At 43.2% G+C, this 14,930-nt stretch overlaps 1 protein-coding gene across 1 annotated transcript in view; it reads right to left on the bottom strand.

Annotated features, from left to right (window-relative positions):
* STOX2 (storkhead box 2) overlaps window positions 1-14,930 on the bottom strand; it is a 290,826-nt gene that overhangs the window by 263,966 nt on the left and 11,930 nt on the right. The gene's annotated exons all lie outside the window — the stretch shown is intronic.

Genomic DNA, 14,930 nt, shown 5'->3' with positions numbered 1-14,930 from the left:
CAACTAAAAAATACCGAATTCCAACAGTTTAAAGAAACCAGTGGCCTCATAGTGAATTGTCATAGCAAAAATTCCTGAGGAAGATAATGGCTCACTAATCCCTCCTATTTGGCAGAATATTCTAACTTGGGCTCTGCTCATTGAACCAAAGAGAGAAGATCATGTCAGCTGTGTATCATTTACTAGACACATCGTATGAGAGAGTAAATCTTGGACATGGAGTGACTGGGGGGACTCCCCCAAAGCACCTCGGTTGGATATTACTGCGTCCTGTGCTGCATAATGACAGGATATGTTCTGAGAAATGTGTCTTTAGGCAAGGCAGTTGTTGTATGAACATCACAGTGTGCACTTATACCCCTAGTTGGTACAGCCCACTACACTCCTGGGTGATACGGTGGAGCCTATTGCTCCTAGGCTACAAATCTGTACAGCATGTGACTGTACTGAATACCACAGGCAATTGTAACACAATGGTATGTATTTGTGTGTCTAAACCTAGAAAAGATACAGTAAACATACAGTATTATAATCTCACGGGACCATTATTGGATACACAGTCTGTGGTTAATCAAAATGTGGTTATGCGGTGCATGACTGTACATGTGTGTTCACAAGCATATATACACGTATACTCCCACACCAATGCCAACACATATGTGTACACACAGACCCCTTCTCCCGCTTTTTACTAAAATTAACTCTTCTAATTTATTTGTAGAGCTCTTTCAGCTTGAAAATCCCAGGAAGGGCCAGGCACAATGGCTCATGCCTGTAATCCCAGCACTTTGGGAGGCCAAGATGGGCAGATCACCTTTGGTGAGGAGTTCGAGACCAGCCAGGCCAACATCATGAAACCCAGTCTCTAGTAAAAATATAATAATCAGCCAGGCCTGGTGGCGGGCGCCTATAATCCCAGCTACCTGGGAGGGGGCTGAGGCAGGAGAATTGCTTGAATCCCAGAGGCGGAGATTGCAGTGAGCCGAGATCCCGCCACTACACTCCAGCCTGGGCGACAGAGCAAGACTCTGTCTCAAAATAAATAAATAAATAAAAATAAAAATAAAAAAAATCCCAGGAAGCTGTGTCGGGCTAGTCGGGGTCCCGCTCCGCCTTGAGGAAACAGAACACAGGACAGGGCAGATCCTTTAGAAACGGGACACTCTGCCGGCCGGGCGCAGTGGCTCACGCCTGGAATCCCAGCACTTTGGGAGGCCGAGGCGGGCAGATCACAAGGTCAGGAGATCAAGACCCTCCTGGCTAACAAGGTGAAAACCCGTCTCCACTAAAAAATACAAAAGAAATTTAGCCCAGCATGGTGGCGGGCGCCTGTAGTCCCAGCTACTCAGGAAGCTGAGGCAGGAGAATGGCGTGAACCAGGGAGGCAGAGCTTGCAGTGAGCTGAGATCGCGCCACTGCACTCCAGCCTGGGTGACAAAGCAAGACTCCCTCTCAAAAAAAAAAGACTAAAGCTAAATTCTACAATTGTAGCAAACATGGAGTTCTGGTTCCTAACTCACAGAAATTTAGAAATGAGAGAGAAGCTCTACGCTAACCCAAATGCCCACAGCAACAAGAAAGGACAAGTTATAGCCATAAATGGAAAGAAAACAGACAAACTCTAGTGTGCCAACCCAAGAACCAGAGAGCATGGGGACTTAAAACCTTGTCACAGACCTCTGTGACAGATGACTTACAACCTAGGTCTATAAAGGAAGTGCAATTGGAATTGTTATCTTTGATTTCAAAAAATTGAAAAGTGAGCAAAGAAATTTGTAAATATTTTTGGCCAAAGAGTCAAAGAGAAATAATTTGTGCCTTCTAGAAAATTGGCTATCTAGAGCAAGTCGTCAAGGAATGTGGGCAATTGAGATGTGTACTGGGCTGAAGACTGTCCACTCCCACCAAATTCATGTCCACCTGGAGCCTGTAAATATGACCTTATTTGGAAATAGGGTCATTGCAGATGTATTCCAGTTATGATGAAGCCATACTGGATTAGGATGGGCCCTCGTCTAACTACTGACGTCCCCATAAGAAGAGGGAAATTTGGAAACATCACATAGAGGGAAGAGAGCTGAGATTGTAGTTACGCTGCCAAAAGCCAAGGAACACCAAGAATGGCCAGCAACTATCAGAAGCTAGGAAGAGTCCAGGAAGGATTGCCCACAAGAACCTTCAGAGGGAGCTTAGCCTGTGGACACCTTGACTTCAGACTTCTGGCTGCCAGAACTGTAAGAGAATAAATGTATGTGTTGAAAGTCACCCAGTTGGTAGTACTTAGTTTTGGCAGCCCCTAGGAGACTAAGACAGCAAGGTGCTATTCTGCCTAGTTCATTCAATTAATTCTGACAGTTGCTTTTGAAAAAAGTAGATTTTGTTTGTTGAGTGGTTACCATTCTAAGCACTTTTCATGGGTCAAATCACTCAATCCTTACAATAACCCTGAGCTGATATTACTATTATCAGATGAGAATATTTTCATCTATTTTTGAAACTCTGTTGTGACAGACGAGAACACAAGACAGAAGAGAGTTCAGGAACTTGCTCAAGTCCATTCAGCTAGTGCATTTTGGAAAAAGAAATTGACTCAGGCAAGCTGACTGCAGATGACGCTCCACTGCCCATGTGACACACTGCAGCCTAAGTCATCTAGATTTGTTGTTTTCAAAGAGCAAATGATCCAGATAATTCCCTTCGCATCCTTGTGGATAATTCAAGTCAAAGGTTAGCACAACAAAATATAGTGGATTTTATGGCTCATTGGTGATTCTCTCTCGCTGTCTTCATATGGTGCTTGTCATTCATTCCCTGACCATGCCAGGCCCTCTCATTCACTGGTGCCTTTAAAATAGTTATGCCTATTTCCTGGAATGTTATTCCTGGCTTTGGCATTTTAAAATTGCATCTTATCTTTCAGGTCACAGCTCACATTGCAAGGGTGTGGTTAAAGGCATATGCATCTAACAACAGAGCTTCAAAATACATAAAGCAAAACTAACACAGCTTAAAGGAAACGGGCAAATCCACAATTATAGTTGGAGATGTTAACATGCCTCTCTTAGTAATACAACCAGCAGACAGAAAATCAGCAAGGATTTTGAAGAATTGAACAATACTATCGATCAACTGGATCTAGTTGACGTTTACAGAACACTCTGCCCAACAACAAAATACACATTATTTTCAACTGCATAGGAAATATTTACCAAAATAGACTATATCCTGAGTCATTAAACAAACATTTACAATTTAAAAGAATTTGTGCATTAATTGTATAGATCAAAGGAAAGAAAAATAAGAAAAAATAAAATAAAATAATCTGTGGCTGGGTGCAGTGCTTATACCCGTAATCTTAGAGCTTTGGGAGGTCAAGGTGAGAGGATCACTTGAGACCAGGAGTTCGAGATCAACCTGGGCAACAAAGTGAGACCTCATCTCTATAAAAATTTTAAAAATTAGTTGGGAGTGGTGGTGTGTGCTTGTAGTCCCAGCTACTTAGGAGGGTGAGGTGGGAGGATTGCTTGAGCCCAGGAGTTTGAGGTTACAGTGAGCTATGATCACACCACTGCATTCCAGCCTGGGTGACAGAGTGAGACCCTGTAATCCCAACACTTTAGGAGGTCGAGGTGGGTGGATCACCTGAGGTCAGGAGTTCGAGACCAGCCTGACCAACATGGTGAAACGCTGTCTCTACTAAAAAATACAAAAACCAGCCGGGCATGGTGGTAGGCATCTGTAATCCCAGCTACTTGGGAGCCTGAGGCAGGGGAATCGCTTGAACCCGGGAGGCAGAGTTTGCAGTGAGCCGAGATTGCGCCATTGAACTCCAGCCTGGGTGACAGAGCTAGACTCCATCTCAAAAAAAAAATTTAAAAATGAAGATAAAAGAATAGAAGTCATACAAAATATGTTCTTATGTTCTTGGACCATAATGGAATTAAACTAGAAATCAATAACAGAAAGATACCGGGAAAATCCTCAGACTGTTGGAAATAAAATAATTCACTTAATCCATAAAATACCCATGTGAGGTGGATATTATTATCTTCATATTAGAGATGAGAAGGTGAGGCAGAGAGAAACTGAGGAACTTGCCCAAGTTCACTTGGCTAGTGAGAGCTGGAGTCAGAAATTGGACTCAGGCAGGCTGGGTCCCGATCACACTCTGCTGTCCCTCTGAGGAGCCTAACTTATCCAAACCAGTGCTTCCACAGATCAGATGATCCAGGTAATCCACTTGGCTTCATTCGGGACAATTCAGGACACTTTTACTAGTTATGAAATTCAGGTTGACAGGTTTTTCCTCCCCCTATAAGCACTTTAAAGATGGTTTTCCATTATCTTCTGCCTTGTTTCTGTCTTTGTTCTCCTCTATGTAATGTGTCTTTTTACTTTGGCTGCTTTATCTCTGTTTTTTAGCAGTTTGCTGATGATTTGCCTAATGGTAATTTTCTTTAAATTTATCCTGTTTAGGATGTGCTGAGCTTTGTGGGTCTACAAGTTGAATTCTTTTTCTCAATCTTGGAAATTCTGCCATCATTTTCCTCAAATAAATATTCTGCCACATTCTCTCTCTCTCTGCTTCTTCTAAGATTCTAATTACATGTTAGATATTGTCCCACAATTATTGAGGCTCTGCTCATTAAAAAATATATATTTTTGCTCAGTGTGCTTCAGCTTGAATGATTTTTCATCTGTCTTCAAATTCATGTCCTTTCTCCTGAAGTTAAGCCTATACAATTTCTAAAATTATTTCAGGTATGTATCATTCCATCCTAGAAGATCCATTTGGTTCTTTTAAACAATCTCTTGGCAGCCATTAGACTATAACCTCCATAAGGGCAGAGCTTTTTATCCATTTTGTTCATTGCATTATCCCTGTTCCCTAGAACTGGCATAATATCTGCTCATGGACGAACGTGTGACTCCATCTCCCTGGCTGTGACTGATGGGCTAAGGAACATGTGGATGTAGTAATGATTCGGGAACAAATGAGAGTGGCCCAGCTCTTTTTCTGTTCACTTCAAGGCCTGATGATCTCAAAGTCCACTAATCCTTCTCCTCCTGAAAATCTGTATTTCGGATGATGCCAATTGCCTTAATTCAGGTTCCAAAGAAGCAGACCTTGAGAACCCCAACACCAAGATTCAAGTGCAAGTAGATTAGATTATTTCGGAAAGGATCCCAGGAAATATCTATTGGTAAGCTGGGAACTGAGACAGGGTAAGAAGGGCAGCTGATAAAGGAGGTATTATCAAAAGTGTCATTAAGGGGACAACTGGAGCCTAATCCCAGTGTAGAATTCTGAGTCAGTGCAGAGTTTTCCCTCACGAGAGGCAAGGGAGCTGAGGCTTTTATACACCCATTCCCATCAGTCACTGGTTGATGGCTGCTGGGGTTGGGGTGGGAGAGTTAATTTTCACATGCTTTTGAAACTGACCCAGTAGTCCCATGGATAGTTTTTAAGATAAACATAGAAATTGACCCTTCTGGCCGGGCGCGGTGGCTCACGCTTGTAATCCCAGCACTTTGGGAGGCCGAGGCGGGCAGATCACGAGGTCAGGAGATCGAGGCCATCCTGGCTAACACAGTGAAACCCCGTCTCTACTAAAAAAATACAAAAAATTAGCCGGGCGTGGTGGCGGGCGCCTGTAGTCCCAGCTACTCGGAGAGGCTGAGGCAGGAGAATGGCGTGAACCCGGGAGGCGGAGCTTGCAGTGAGCCGAGATTGCGCCACTGCACTCCAGCCTGGGTGACAGAGCGAGACTCCGTCTCAAAAAAAAAAAAAAGAAATTGACCCTTCTGGTCTTAAAAAGCTTGAAACTTACATTTGTCTTCTGTGAGTCCCTTCCTCAGGAAATGACCTTCAGACCTCTCAAAAAAAAAAAAGTATCAAAGAATTGAAACTCACCAGTTACCCACATCCAGACAATGAGATGCCAGGCCCCTCACTCCTCATGGGATTGCTTTCTTGCCCCTCCCCAGTTACTGTTTTCTCAAACGTTGTTATATTCCTTCCCTGCTATATAAACCTCCAGTTTTAGTCAATCAAGGAGACGGACTTGAGCCTGAGCTCCCATCTCCTCAGCTGTAGCACCCGATTAAAGCCCTCTTCCTTAGTAATACTGTTGTCTCGGTGATAGACTTTCCGTGTGGCGAGCAGCAGGACCTAGACTGAGCCCCCCAGTGTTTCTGTAACACTTTTAGTCTGTCATGTTAGCATTGCTGGAGAGAGCAGGAGCCAGAGAATGACCTCAGGCAGTCAGAAGCCTTGCGAGTGCACTGCAGTGAGCCGTAAGTTGATATGGGTAGGAACTTTCATCAGGTGCTACGCTGATTTGCCCTGAGAACAAGTACCCAGTAAGACAAATACTTAATGCAGTGCTAGGCCCACATAAATATTAACCTAGAATGGTAGCTAAATCACAGATTTGGGAGTCAACCCAACTTGGGTTCAGTTATTATATCTTCTATCAACCTGCCTTGTGACCCTAACAAAAAATTACTTAATTTCTTTGAGCTTTGGTTCCCTCACTTAGAAAAAGGTGTAATGCAGAAGAATGATGGAGAGTTAGTAACAGATGCCTGGCACCCAGTCAACACTAGGAAGGAAAGCATGTGCGTGGCTTCTTGGCATCCCTTCTCCTGGCTGTGAGCCAAAGCAATAAATGATGGAATTTCAAGCATCAGTGAGCCAGGAGGGATTTGTATGAGGGGCATGAGGAAAAGAGAAGACAATTTTCTGGCATTCCTGAATTACAATGTGGAGGGAACACCTCTTTGCCCTGCTTCCTGGTTTCCAGCTTGAGTGGCCAGGAGAGTGGGGTACTATTTACAAAAAGGGAGAGACTGGAGAGAGAAGATGCTTCAGTGCAAGGGTGACTAAGCAATTCAAATATTGGGATATTTAGTCCATTAGAAGTCAAAACTCTGAATATTGCCCCAGATTTTGATAAAATACTAGCTCAAATTAAGCATCCTTTGCAAATGTATTTATACTTTAATATACATCACTAGATTTGAGTTAGAAACTTGAGTTTAAACTCCAGCTCTGCCATTTATTAGCTATAAATGGACAAATTATTTAACTCTTATAGACCTCAGTTTCCTGGTCCACAAAATGAAATTATGCCTGCTCTGTCTCATAAAGGGATTAAGTAAACTGTGAAGTGCTACTTTAAAAACATGACAATGTTACTTATTACTGTATCATAAAGACACGAGCCCTGTTGTTACCCATCACATTCCAAAGGATTTCTAGGGGCTTCCAGTCCGGGTAAGACCATTACCAGCTTTTCCAAATACCCACAGCAATAGGATGACAACATTTAAGCAACTCTCAGACAGTATTTTTAATAAAATTAGATGACAAAAGTTTTCCCAGGAACTCCAAAATAACTGTGAAGAGGATCAAACCACCACTATCAACAAAACCCGCTTGGAACCCTTGCAGTGTTAACACCTGTGTGAAGAACCTAAGGGAAGAAAGGAAGGGGAATTCTGGTGGGGCTAAAAGCCAGTGAAATCAGCTCTCCAAGACAAACAAACGCAACACAACCAACCTTGACTTGTAGCATTGGCTGGGGTTTGTGGTTTAAATACTCCCAATACAGCTCATGTCACTGGCTGCAGATCTGAAGCCAGCAGCACATGATCACGTCTTTCTGGCCAGAGTAAGTTGAGAATTTAGTCAGCCTGAGAGTCTCGTAACACAGCCCTTGCCAACAGCAACTCACCCTACATGAGCGGGCTCTGCTCAGAGGAAACTAGTGAGAGGTGACAGCGTGCTGGCAGCCCTCGCTCCCTCTCGGTGCCTCCTTGGCCTCGGCGCCTACTCTGGCCGAGCTTGAGGAGCCCTTCAGCCCTCCCCTGCACTGTGGGAGCCCCTCTCTGGGCTGGCTGAGGCTGGAGCCAGCTCCCTCTGTTTGCGGGGAGTTATGGAGGGAGAGGCACCAGTGGGAACCGGGGCTGTGAACGGCACTTGCGGGCCAGTGCAAGTTCCAGGTGGGCGTGGGCTCGGCTGGCCCTGCACTAGGAGCGGCCTGCCGGATGCCGGCCCTGGGCAGTGAGGGGCTTAGCACCCGGGCCGGCAGCTGCAGAGGGGGTGCCAGGTCCCCCAGCACTGCCGGCAGGCCTGTGCCACACTCGAATTCTCATGGGGCCTCAGCGACCTCAGCATGGGGCAGGGCTCGGGACCTGCAGCCCGCCATGCCCGAGCTCGCCCCCACCCAGCGGTGGGCTCCTGCACGGCCCAAGCCTCCCCAGCGAGCACTTACCCCTGCTCCGCGGCACCAGGTCCCATTGACAGCCCAAGGGGTGAGGAGTGCTGGTGCACAGTGCGGGACTGGCGGGCAGCTCCGCCTGCGGCCCTGGCGCGGGATCCGCTAGGCAAAGCCAGCTGGGCTCCTGAGTGGGTGGGGACTTGGAGAACTTTTATGTCTAGCTGGAGGATTGTAAATGCACCAATCAGCACCCTGTATCTAGCTCAAGTTTGTGAATGCACCAATCAGTGCTCTGTGTCTAGCTAATCTAGTGGGGACTTGGAGAATCTTTACGTCTAGCTAAAGGATTGTAAATACACCAGTCAGCACTCTGTGTCTAGTTCAAGGTTTGTAAACATTTGTAAACACACCAATCAGCACCCTGTGTCTAGCTCAAGGTTTGTAAATGCACCTATCAGTGCTCTGTGTCTAGCTAATCTAGTGGGGACCTGGAGAACTTTTACGTCTGGCTAGAGGAATGTAAATACACCAATCAGCACTCTGTGTCTAGCTCAGGGATTGTAAATGCACCAATCAGCACCCTGTCAAAACGGACCAATCAGCTCTCTGTAAAATGGGCCAATCAGCAGGATGTGGGTGGGGTCAGATAAGGGAATAAAAGCAGGCTGTCCGAGCCAGCAGTGGCAACACACTTGGGTCCCTTTCCACATTGTGGTAGCTTTGTTCTTTTGCTCTTTGCAATAAATTTTGCTGCTGCTCACTCTTTGGGTCCGCACTGCCTTTATGAGCTATAACACTCGTAGCGAAAGTCTGCAGCTTCACTCCTGAGCCAGCGAGACCACAAACCCGCCGGGAGGAATGAACAACTCCAGATCCGCCACCTTAACAGCTGTAGCACTCACCACAAAGGTCTGAGGCTTCACTCCTGAAGCCAGCAAGACCACGAACCCACCAGAAGGAAGAAACTCTAAACACATGCGAACATCAGAAGGAACAAACTCTGGACACACCATTTTAAAGAACTGTAACACTCACTGCGAGGATCCGTGGCTTCATTCTTGGAGTCAGTAAGACCAAGAACCCACCAATTTCGGACACACTAGGATGACCTAGGTCCTGGAGGACCTCAGATGTACTCAACAATAAACCCTCTGCTAGGAGGGAAAGAACCTACCCTAAATTGAAAAAAAAAAGATTTCCGGTAGTAGAATCTAAATTGATCAGATCAGGGTACCGGGTATAAAAAGAGAGATGATACAAAGGAGAAAGGTCTCATAGCTGTGGAAGTGAAGACAGAGAATGGCCACTTTTGGGAAAACTTTGAAATGGCAATAGAGAAGGGAGTTTTCAAGCCAGAAAGCTACCTGGGCCTATCTCCTACTCTCTATGTGACAATACTGTCCTTAAATTACAGGAAAAAACTGTCTCATATAAGTATAAACATTATGGCCAGGCATGGTGGCTCACGCCTGTAATCCCAACAATTTGGGAGGCCGAGGTAGGTGGATCACCTGAAGTCAGGAGTTTGACACCAGCCTGGCCAAAAGGGCAAAATCTTGTCTCTACTAACAAAACCACAAAAATTAGCCAGGCGTGGTGGTGCACACCTGTAATCCCATATACTACGGAGGCTGAGGCAGGAGAATCGCTTGAACCCAGGAGGCAGAGGTTGCAGTGAGCCAAGATCACGCCACTGCACTCCAGCCTGGGCAACAGAGCAAGACTCTGTCACACACACACACAAAAAAAACATTAAAAAAGAAATGTAATAAAACCCCAAAGATATTTTAAGAAAAAGTAAAAAAAAAAAAAATATATATATATATATTGATTGTGCTAACAGATAAAAATGCAAGGGAAAGGCAAGAAAAATATGTCCTAATATAAACCCAAAGTAATTCTAAAAACTGCAGAAACTACAAAAACATATCATAAATACATTAAAAATTAGATAGCTGAACAATAGAAATGTGTCAAGCGAGCTCAGAAAAAAATTAGAAAATAATATTTTATAAATTAAGGCTAAGCTAGAAGTTACGCGAGAGCAAATAGGCATTACAGAAAGCATAGCAAGGACATTGAGATTAGAAAGAAGGAAACAAAAATCAAACGGCATTTTTTGGTTGTTGTTTGTTGCTTGTTTGTTTCTGAGACACGGTCTCCCTCTGTTGCCCAGGCTGGAGTGCAGTGGCGCTATCACGGCTCACTGCAGCCTCAATCTCCCGGCCTCAAGCAATCCCCCTGCCTCAGCCTTCTGAGTAGCTGGGACTACAGGTGCTCACCACCACACCCAGCTAATCTTTTTATTTTTTATAGAGATGGGGTCTCACCATGTTGCCCAGGCTGATCTCAAACTTCTAAGCTCAAGCGATTCTCTCACCTCGGCCTCCCAAAGTGCTGGGATTACAGGCATGAGCCACCACACCCAGTCCAAACAGAAAATTTTAAAAAATATTTTTTAAAAGATAGATATAGAAGATTGGCAAAGGAAATCTATGACAATATGACATAGGAGTTTCTTAAAGAGGAAATCAAATAAATAGATCAGAACAAATAATAATGTAAGTAATCTTTTGACAAATAAAAAGATACTTGAGCTGGGCATGGTGGCTCATGCCTGTAACCCCAGCACTTTGGGATTCTGAGGCGAGGAGCACTTGGGCCCAGGAGTTCTAGACCGGCCTGGACAGCATAATGAGAACCCATCTCTACCAAAAAAAAAAAAAAAAATTAAAAAGTAGCCAAGCATAGTGGCACATGTCTGTAGTCCCAGCTACTCAGGAGGCTGAGGTGGGAGGATAGCTTCAGCCCAGGAGATCAAGACTGCAGTGAGCCGAGATCAAACTACTGCATTTCAGCCTGGGCGACAGAGTGAGATCCTGTCTCAAAAAAAAAAAAAAATACTTGAATCTACAATTAAGAGGATATACTATGTGCCTAGGAAAATCACTCCGAGATCTATTCAGAGACACATTTCACACTAACATATTCTTGTTAAACTACCGGGAATTAGAGAGAAAGAAAAAATTATCTGAGTATCTAAACAACAAAATGAGAACTACAATGGAAAAAGGATAAAATTTGTATCAGACTTGTTAATAATAACACTTCATAATGGAAGACAATGGAACAATACATTTACAATACTCAAGGAAAGAAAATGTGAGCCAAGGATTTTATATCCAGTCAAACTCATCAACAATAAAGATTACTGCGTGTAAACATGCAAGACTGGCTGGGCGCGGTGGCTCAAGCCTGTAATCCTAGCACTTTGGGAGGCCGAAGCGGGCAGATTACCTGAGGTCAGGAGTTCTAGACCAGCCTGGCCAACATGGTGAAACCCTGTCCCTACTAAAAATACAAAAATTAGCCAGGCATGGTGGTGGCAGACTCCTGTAGTCCCAGCTACTCAGGAGGCTGAGACAGGACAATTGGTTGAACTCCGGAGGCAGAGGTTGCAGTGAGCTGAGATGGCACCACTGCACTCCAGCCTGGGCAACAGAGCGAGACTCTGTCCCAAAAAATAAATAAATGAATAAACAAACAAACCAACAAACAAACATGCAAGACCTCAGATAATATTGTTCCCACGTGCCTTTCCAAGAAATCTGTGAAAATGAGCTCCAAACAACCATTCAAAATAACCGTAAGAAGCTTCAGCACAAAGTCTTTGACGAGCCTTAAATATATTTATCCGTAGAACTAAGAAAAAATAATGAGAATAAAAATGGAAGAAGGGTAGGCCCTGCATGGTGGCTCATGCATGTAATCCCGGTACTTTGGGAGGCCGAGGCAGGAGGATTACTTGAGTCCAGGAGTTCAAGATCAGCCTGGGCAATATAGTGAAATCTTGTCTCTACCAAAATTTTCTCTTTTAAATTAGCCGAGTGTGGTGGCACATGCCTGTAATCCAACTTACTTGGGAGGCTGAGGTAGGAGAGTAGCTTGAACCCCGGAGGCAGAAATTGCAGTGAACCATGATCACACCACTGCACTCCAGCCTGGGTGACAAAGCAAGACCCTGTCTCAAAAAAAAAAAAAAAAGGAAGAAGGTATTTCAATATTATATACTCTGAAAATATGGATATAATAGAACTAATAAAAAATTGAGTTTGGGATGAACAAAGTACTTGGAAAGTAGAATAAGCTCAGTAAGTAACTCGCAAATATTAACTGTGAGTAAAAGGCTATCACTTTAATTTGGAAGCTGGATGAGAAAGAGGAAAGAGTGGGTATAGTTAATTTCATTATTACCCATAGTTGGGGGCAAATAGACAGTGTATTAAAAAAAGGGACTCAAAGCTCTTATACAAAGATATGAATATCAAGATAACAATTAGAACAAAAATACAAACCTTCCTAAATATTAAGACATACCAAAAATTTTAAATCTACATTGTAAAAGAATATATATTGAGAGAGATATATGACATAGCTATCATAAGGTAGTATAATAGAACTGAGACCTTTTGTATAAGAAAAGAGAAATAAATATAATTAGACATTTGCCTAAATTTGCAAAACACAAATAAAAACAAAGGACACAAAAACCAAAAACCAATAATAATGGTTCCCTGTGGGAGTGGAGGCTAGAACACTACAGACAGCTGGGAGGCAAGCAAGGCTTCAGGGAAATTTACCAAGTGGTGTCATTTAGAAACTTCAGGAACATTACCTGGTTCACTTGGTTAAAAAAATAAAATTAAATCACCAATTAAAAACAAAGCAAAACCAAAAATGGAAAACAAACTGAAATATAGCTGCTGTACATATAAAGCTGGTGGCACAAGCAGACAGGGAAAGGAATTATTTAAGTGAAACCATTAAGTGAATTAATAAGGTGAATCAAAAAATTAAGTGAAATTATTAAGTGAAACAGAATTTTACTGTATATCCTTAGAGATGTATAATCTAAGGACACAAAGCCCCATAGAAATCTGAAATGCAGTTAATGGCATTTTAGTAATAATAGTATTTTTATTTTAAAACTATTTTAGGTATTTGCAGAATAAAGCCAATAAGTAATTGCATTATTGTCATTAGAAACTAAGATTGTCAATGATATAAAAGATTAATGTAATTATTAAATTTAATTTTTTTTTTTTGAGACGAAGTCCAGCTCTGTCTTCCAGGCTAGAGTGTAGTGGTGCGATCTCAGCTCACTGCAACCTCACCTCTCAGGTTCAAGTGATTCTCCTGCCTCTCAGCCTCCTGAGGAGCTGGGATTACAAGCGCGTGACATGACGCCCGGCTAACTTTTGTATTTTTAGTAGAGACGGGGTTTCACTGTGTTGGTCAGGATGGTCTCGAACTCCTGACTTCAGGTGCTCTGCCCACCCTTGGCCTCCCAAAGTGCTGGGATTATAGGCGTGAGCCACCATGCCTGGCCAATAAATTTAATTTTTTAAAAGTAAAAACTCTGTAATCTTAAATCTGAATTGGAAATGTCAGTATGAACTTTTACAAAAGTAAAAGGCATTTCTGAAAATTGCTTTGGAATTTCACATAAAATATATAACAGACTTAAAACAAAAGCTATGAGACTTTTAGAAAAAAAAATAGAAGAAAATCTTAGGGCTCTAGAGCTAGTTGAAGAGTTCTTAGGCTCAACCCTAAAAATAAACCCATAAAAGGAAAAAATGATAAATTGGACCACATAAAAGTTAAAATCGTTTGCTCTGTTATCCTCAAAGAGGATGAAAAGACAGGCTACAGACTGAGAGGAAAAAAATATGCAAACAACATGTCAGACAAAGAACTAGAATATATAAAGAACTCTCAAAATTCAACAGTGTCGAAATCCTGGTTAGAAAATGGAACAACTATGTTTTCACTGAAAAGGATATACAGATGGCAAATAAGCACCTGAAAAGACGTTCACCACCACTAGCTGTCAAGGGAATGCAAATTACAACCATAGTGAGCTACAGGTATCATTACACATCTATCCAAATGGCTAAAATAAAAAACAGTCGCAATGCCAAATGGTAGCAAGGATGCAGAGACACTGAATCGCGCATGTATTATGGGTGGAAATATAAAATGGTACAGCCACTCTGGAAAACAATTTAGCAGTTTATTGTAAACTGAAGCATATCATTACCATAAGACCCAGTAATTGCACTCTTAGGAATTTCAGAGAAATGAAAACTATGTTCACAAAAACCTGTAAACAAATATTTATTGCAGTTCTGTTCATAGTATTTAAAAACTAGAGACAACCTGCATGTCCTTCAATTTGTGAATAGATAAGTTGTGGTCCATCCATCATGCAATAGTAATCAACAATAAAAAGGAACAGGTTAGGCCAGGCGTGGTGGCTCATGCCTGTAATCCCAGCACTTTGGGAGACCAAGGTGGGCAGATCACTTGAGGTCCAGAGTTCAAGACCAGCGTGGCCAACGTGGCGAAACACCGACCCTACTAAAAAAAAAGGTAATTATAAAAATTAGGGCCGGGCGCGGTGGCTCACGCTTGTAATCCCAGCACTTTGGGAGGCCGAGGCAGGCGGATCACGAGGTCAGGAGATCGAGACCACGGTGAAACCCCGTCTCTACTAAAAATACAAAAATTAGCCGGGCGTGGTGGCGGGCGCCTGTAGTCCCAGCTACTTGGAGAGGCTGAGGCAGGAGAATGGCGTGAACCCGGGAGGTGGAGCTTGCAGTGAGCCGAGATCGCGCCACTGCACTCCAGCCTGGGTGACAG

The sequence above is a fragment of the Hylobates moloch genome, unplaced genomic scaffold (genome assembly GCF_009828535.3).
Source record: "Hylobates moloch isolate HMO894 unplaced genomic scaffold, HMol_V3 SCAFFOLD_3, whole genome shotgun sequence".
In the NCBI taxonomy this organism is placed as follows: Eukaryota; Metazoa; Chordata; class Mammalia; order Primates; family Hylobatidae; genus Hylobates; species Hylobates moloch.
The sequence above is the reverse complement of the archived record's forward strand: the minus strand, read 5'-3'. Positions and strand labels throughout refer to the sequence as shown.